Genomic DNA, 5,971 nt, shown 5'->3' with positions numbered 1-5,971 from the left:
ACTAAACATGACAGAGTTGGTTGTTCAAACCCACTTGCTCATTAAAAACCCTCTACAGTGTCACTATGAGTTGGAACCCACTCAATAGCACTTAACAACCACATATTGATAGATACAAATCAACATCAAATTTCATTTATTGCTTGTGACTTCTTTTGCGGTAGATTTTCTTTTGGCAAGTATTATACAGTTATGCAAAGAGAAGAGTGAAGGCTACCCCGAAAACCAAACCCACTGACATTGAGTAGATTCCAACTCATGTTCAACTTGTAGGACAGGATAGAATACTCTCATACAGCCTCCTAAGCTGTAAATCTTTATGAAAGCAGACTGCCAAATCTTTCTCCCATGGAGTGGCTGTAGGTTTGAATGGCTGGCCTTTCTGTTAGCAGTTGAGTACTTAGCCAATTGTACCACCAGGACTCTTTAGAGAGAATGTTAAAGGGATTGAATCACTGATGTTGTTGTTGTTATGTGCCATCAAGTCGGTTCCGACCCATAGCGACCCTGTATAGGGTTTCCGAGGGTGTAAATCTTTACGGGAGTAGAAAGCCTCATCTTTCTCCCGCAGAGCGGCTGGTAGTTTCGAACCGCTGACCTTAAGGTTCGCAGCCCGATTCGTAACCACTACGCTACCAGAGCTCCTGATAAGGGTCTAGAAACCTACAAGGGAGTGAAATCTCAGACTTAGGCATGTCTGATACTGAAGTTTAAGCTCTAAAGCTTTTAACCACTAATTTTTTTGCCCTCTGCAAAACTCTTAGAGTTCTGGTGTGTATCTGTAGGATAAGCACTCAACTGCTAACCACAAGGTAAACACTAAAAACCAGTTGCTCCTTGGAAATCCTATGCTGGGTCACTATGAGTCCATACTGACTTAGTGGATCTGTGAATTCCTGGATGCTCTATCTCTAAACTCAGACTATCAAATGACTTAATCTCTTCTGCCTTATCCTTAGGTATTTCTATCCCATAATAGATTTTGGTCCCATGATATAAACTACTTGTTTTTTTGTAAGCTCATATAAAAGTTTCCACTAAGTCATGGTATTGGTATTGTTACTGTTAGGTGCTCTTGAGTCAGTTCCAATTCATAGCAACCCTATGCACAAAAGAACAAAACATTGTCCAGTATTGAACCATCCTCATAATTCTTACTCTTGTGTCCATTATTGCTGCCACCGTGTCCATCCCTTTCTCTGACAGTCTTTCAAGTTTTCACTGATCCTCCACTTTATTAAGCATGATATCCTTCTCCAGGGACAAGCACCTCCTGAAAACATATCTGAAATATGAGAGATGAAATCTCACCACACTAGCTTCTAAGGAACACTCAGATGTACTTCTTTCAACACAAACCTTCTTGTTCTGGCAGTCCATGGCATTGACTTTCAATATTCTTTTCCAACACCACAACTCAAATGCATCAATTCTTCTGCAGGCTTCTTGTCTCACCTTTCACATGCTTATGAGGCTATTGAAAATACTATGGCTTGAGTTAAGCTTACCTTAGTCTTAAAACTGTATCTACTTTTGAACACTTTAAAGAAGTCTTGTGCAGCATAATTATCTGATGCAATATGTCATTGTTTGATTTCTTGGCTCCTGCTTGCATGACTGTTGATTATAGTTTCAGGTCTTTGACTACTTCAATCTCTTCTCTATTTATTGTTATGAAATTTACTGGTCCAACTCTGTGGATTTTTGTTTTCTTTATATTGAAGTGCATCCCATACTGAAGGCTTTGATCTTTTATCTTCATCAGTAAGTATTTTAACTCCAGATGCCATACTCTTCTTAATATAATACAGTTTCTTGGATTATTTGCTCAACATACAGATTGAATAAGTATGGTGAAAGCATACAGCCATGGTGTACACTTTTCCTAATTTTAAACCATTCAGTGGTTTTGTTTGAATAACTGCTTCTTAGTTTTGTTTGAATAACTGCCTCTTGGTCTGTATACAGGTTCCTCATGAGCACAACTAAATGTTCTGGAATAATCATTCTTATCAATGTTATCCATAACTTGTCATAATCAACACAGTCAAAAGTCTTTGCATAGTCAGTAAAGCACAAAATAGTTTTCTGATATTCTCTGCTTTTAGCCAAGGTCTATCTGATATCAGCAATGTTACCCCTAGTTCCACATACTTTTCTGAATCCAATTTGAATGTCTGGCAGTTCTCTGCCAATGTATGGATGCAGCATTTAAAAATTACCTTCAGAAAAATTTTACTTGCATCTGATGTTAATGGTATTGTTTGCTGATTACTGCATTCCTTTGGTCACCTTTCTTTGGAATAGACTAAAATATGGATCTCTTCCAATCAGGTAGCACTCTCTCAAATGTCTTGGCATAAATGAGTAAGTGCCTCCAGTGCTGAATCAGTTTGTGGAGATTATAATTGATATTCTTTCAATTCCAGAAGCCCTGTTTTTCACCAATGCCTTCAGTGATGCTTGCATTTTTCCTTGAATACCATAGGTTCTTTTTTTTTTTTTTTTAACTTCATAAACTACACTTTTAATTTTGGATATCTCCCTTTAGACTTCTTTGTATGCATACGCACATAAGGGTTTTTTCCCTATACAATTCTTACTCTTATCTATATTTTGGTAATTTGTATTTTTGCTTACTAGACTATCATTCATTATTGCTCTTGCTAGTTGCACTTGAGTTGGCTCTGACTCTTAACGACTTTATGTACAAAAGAATGAAACACTGCATCCGCCAAACAATCACTGCTGATTGAGTCCATCACTTTGACCACTATGTCAATTCATCGTGTTGGGGGACCTCCTCTTCTTCACAGACTCTACTAAGCGTGATGTTCTTCTGCAGGGACCAACCTCCTGATAACCTGTTCAAAGAATATGAGATGAAGTCTCTGCATTCTCACTGTTAAAGAGCATTCTGGCTGTACTTCTAACAAAGGTCCGTTCTTTTGACAGTACATGGTATATTCAGTACTTATTGTCCAGCTTATGCATACCTATGTTGTTGTTATTGTTAAATGCCTAGGAGTTGGTTCTGACTCATAGCGACCTAGGGTTTCCGAGGAGCAACTGGTGGGTTTGAGCCACTGACTTTTTTCAATCAAGTGCTTACAATGTTATACTAGAACAGAAAATACCATGACTTGGATTAGGAGCACCTTAGTCTTGAAGGTAACATCTTTGCCTTTTTCTTTCTTTTTTTTTTTTTTTAATACTTTAAAGAAGTCTTTTGCAGCAGATTTTCCCAGTGCAATATGATGTTGATTTCTTGACTGTTGGCTCCATGGGTATTTGTTGCGGATTCAAGTACAATGAATTAAATTCTTGGCAACTTCAGTCTTTTCTGCATTTATTATGATGTTGCTTATTGCACCTAGGATTTAAGGATTTTTGTTATAACCTAGGTTGTAAGAAATTTTGTTTTCTTTATGCTGAGGTGTAATCTATGCTGAAAGTTTTAGTCTTTGATCTTCATCATAAAAGTTTCAAGTCCTCTTTCAGCAAGCAAGTTGAATCATCTGGTTAACACAGGTTGTTAATAAGTCCTCCTCTAATCCTGATTTAGTGTGACCTTGTTCTGTCCAATTGACTGTCTCTTGGTCTATGTACTTGAATAACATAAGTTCTTGACTATATACTATCTCTTGATCATCAACCATTTCTTTTTCGTACAGTGACTTTATGCATTCCTTCCATCTTCTTTTGATGATTTCTGTATTTTTCAATATATTGCCCATTGTTTTTATTGTTGTTAAGTGCCATCTCATCAGTTCTGATTCATAGCGATCCTGCAGAAGGTTTCTAAGGAGTGACTGGTGGGTTTGAGCCACCAATCTTATGGTTACCAGTCCAGTGCTTATTCTATAGCACCATATCAGGACTCCATGTTACCATAGACTCATTCAATATTGCAAGTTAAGGCTTGAATGTTTTCTTCAGTTTTTTTTTTTTTTTTTTCAGCTTGAGAAATACTGAGCATAATTTTCCCTTTTGCTCTTCTAACTCTAGGCATTTGCACATTTTATTATACTTTAGCTTTTTGAACTGCCCTTTGATATTTTCTGTTCAGTTCTTTTACTTCCTTATTTCTTCCATTCACTTTAGCAAAGTTCAGAGTCTCTTCTGACATCCATTTTCATCTTTCCTTTTTTTCCTGCCTTTTGCTTTTTTCCTGTATTATGTCCTAGATGTCATCTCATAGCTCTTCTGGTCCTCAGTTATCAGTGTCGAATGCATCAAATTTGCTCTTGAGATGGTCTCTAATCTCAGGGAGGATATATTCAAGGTCATATTTTAATTCTTGTGGACCTGTTTTAATTTTCTTCAGCTTCAGCCCAACTTGCAATTTATTGTCTGTTCCACAGTCTGTCCCTGGCTATGTTTGGTTGATGATACAGAGCTCTTCTACCATCTTTTCCCAAGATGAAGTAAATTAGATTTCTGTGTGTTCCATCTGGTAAGATTCTTGTATATAATTGCTTTTTATGCAGTTTAACAAAGACATTTGCAATGAATAAGTCATTGGTTTTCCAAGATTATTGTATGCAATCTCTAGATTAATTTATATCACCAAAGCCATATTTTTCAACTATCCTTTCTCTTTGTTTCTCACCTTCACATTCCAATTACCATTACTTATTATATCTTGATTGCATGTTTGATCAATTTTAGACTGAAGATATTGGTAGAATTCTTCAATTTCATCATCACTGGATTTTAGTGGTTGTGTGTAAATTTGGAAAATAATGGTATGAACTGATCTTTCTTGTTGTCATATGGATATTATCCTATCACAGACAGATCTTGACATGCTCCTTTGATCTTGAAAGTGACTCCATTGCTAGTCAATTTGTTATTCCCTGCATAGTAAGCCATGTCACTGTCAGATTCAAAATGGCCAATACCAGTCCATTTTAAGTCACTAATACCTAGGATCCACCACTTGTCTGCCGATTTGTCATAGTCTGATGACTTTTGTATTGCTGTGATGCTGGAAACTATGCCACGGATATTTTAAATACCAGCAGGGTCACCCAGGATAGACAGGTTTCAGCTAAACTTTCAGACAAAGACAGATTAGGAAGAAGGGGAGGCAGAGCTACTGAAGGTTTAGCCACTGAACATCTTATAGAACACCAGTGGAACATAATTAGGTAGTCCCAGAATATTGAATACTGAAACATGGTGAATAGGACCAAGATATTGTTGGATATAGTATCAGATGATGAGCCCCTCAATTTGGAAGGCACTCAGAACGTGACTGGGGAAGAGCTGCCTCCTCAATATAGATATTACTGTGGTGGCGCTATTGGAATAAAGCTTTCAGGACATTCATTAACTTCTGGGGCACATCTCAAATGAGAAGCAACAGCTGTAAACATCCATTAATAATTGGAACATGTACACAATATGAATCTAGGAAAATTGAAAGTTGTAAAGAATAAAAAAGAACACATAAAAATTGATATCTTAGACCTTAGATAGCTGAAATGAACTGATATTAGTCATTTTGAATCTAGCAATCATATAGTTTACTATGTCTAGAATGACAAATTGATAAACAATGGTTACACATTCATCATTAAAAAAAACAAAAACCTATGCCTAAGTCTATCTTGAGGTATAATACTGTCCACAGACAGTATTGTAATATAATAGGATTATAATAGTGTATAAGATAAATTAATACTACTATTCAAATTTACACACCAACAACTAAAGCCAGTGACATGCAATCAAAATACATTAACAATTACTGGTGATCAGAATGCAACCATTGGAAACAAAGAGGAAGCATTAGTAGTTGGAATATATGTCCTTGATAATAGAAAGGATGCCAGAAATTGCATGACAGAATTTTGCAAGACCACTGACTTGTTCATGGCAAATGTATTTTATAAACCACATTAAAAAAGATGACTATACACACAGATCTCACCAGATGTAACATGTTGTTGTTGTCAGGTGCCAT

Source organism: Chrysochloris asiatica, unplaced genomic scaffold (assembly GCF_000296735.1).
Source record: "Chrysochloris asiatica unplaced genomic scaffold, ChrAsi1.0 scaffold00269, whole genome shotgun sequence".
Taxonomy (NCBI): Eukaryota; Metazoa; Chordata; class Mammalia; order Afrosoricida; family Chrysochloridae; genus Chrysochloris; species Chrysochloris asiatica.
This window is presented reverse-complemented; position numbering follows the sequence as displayed.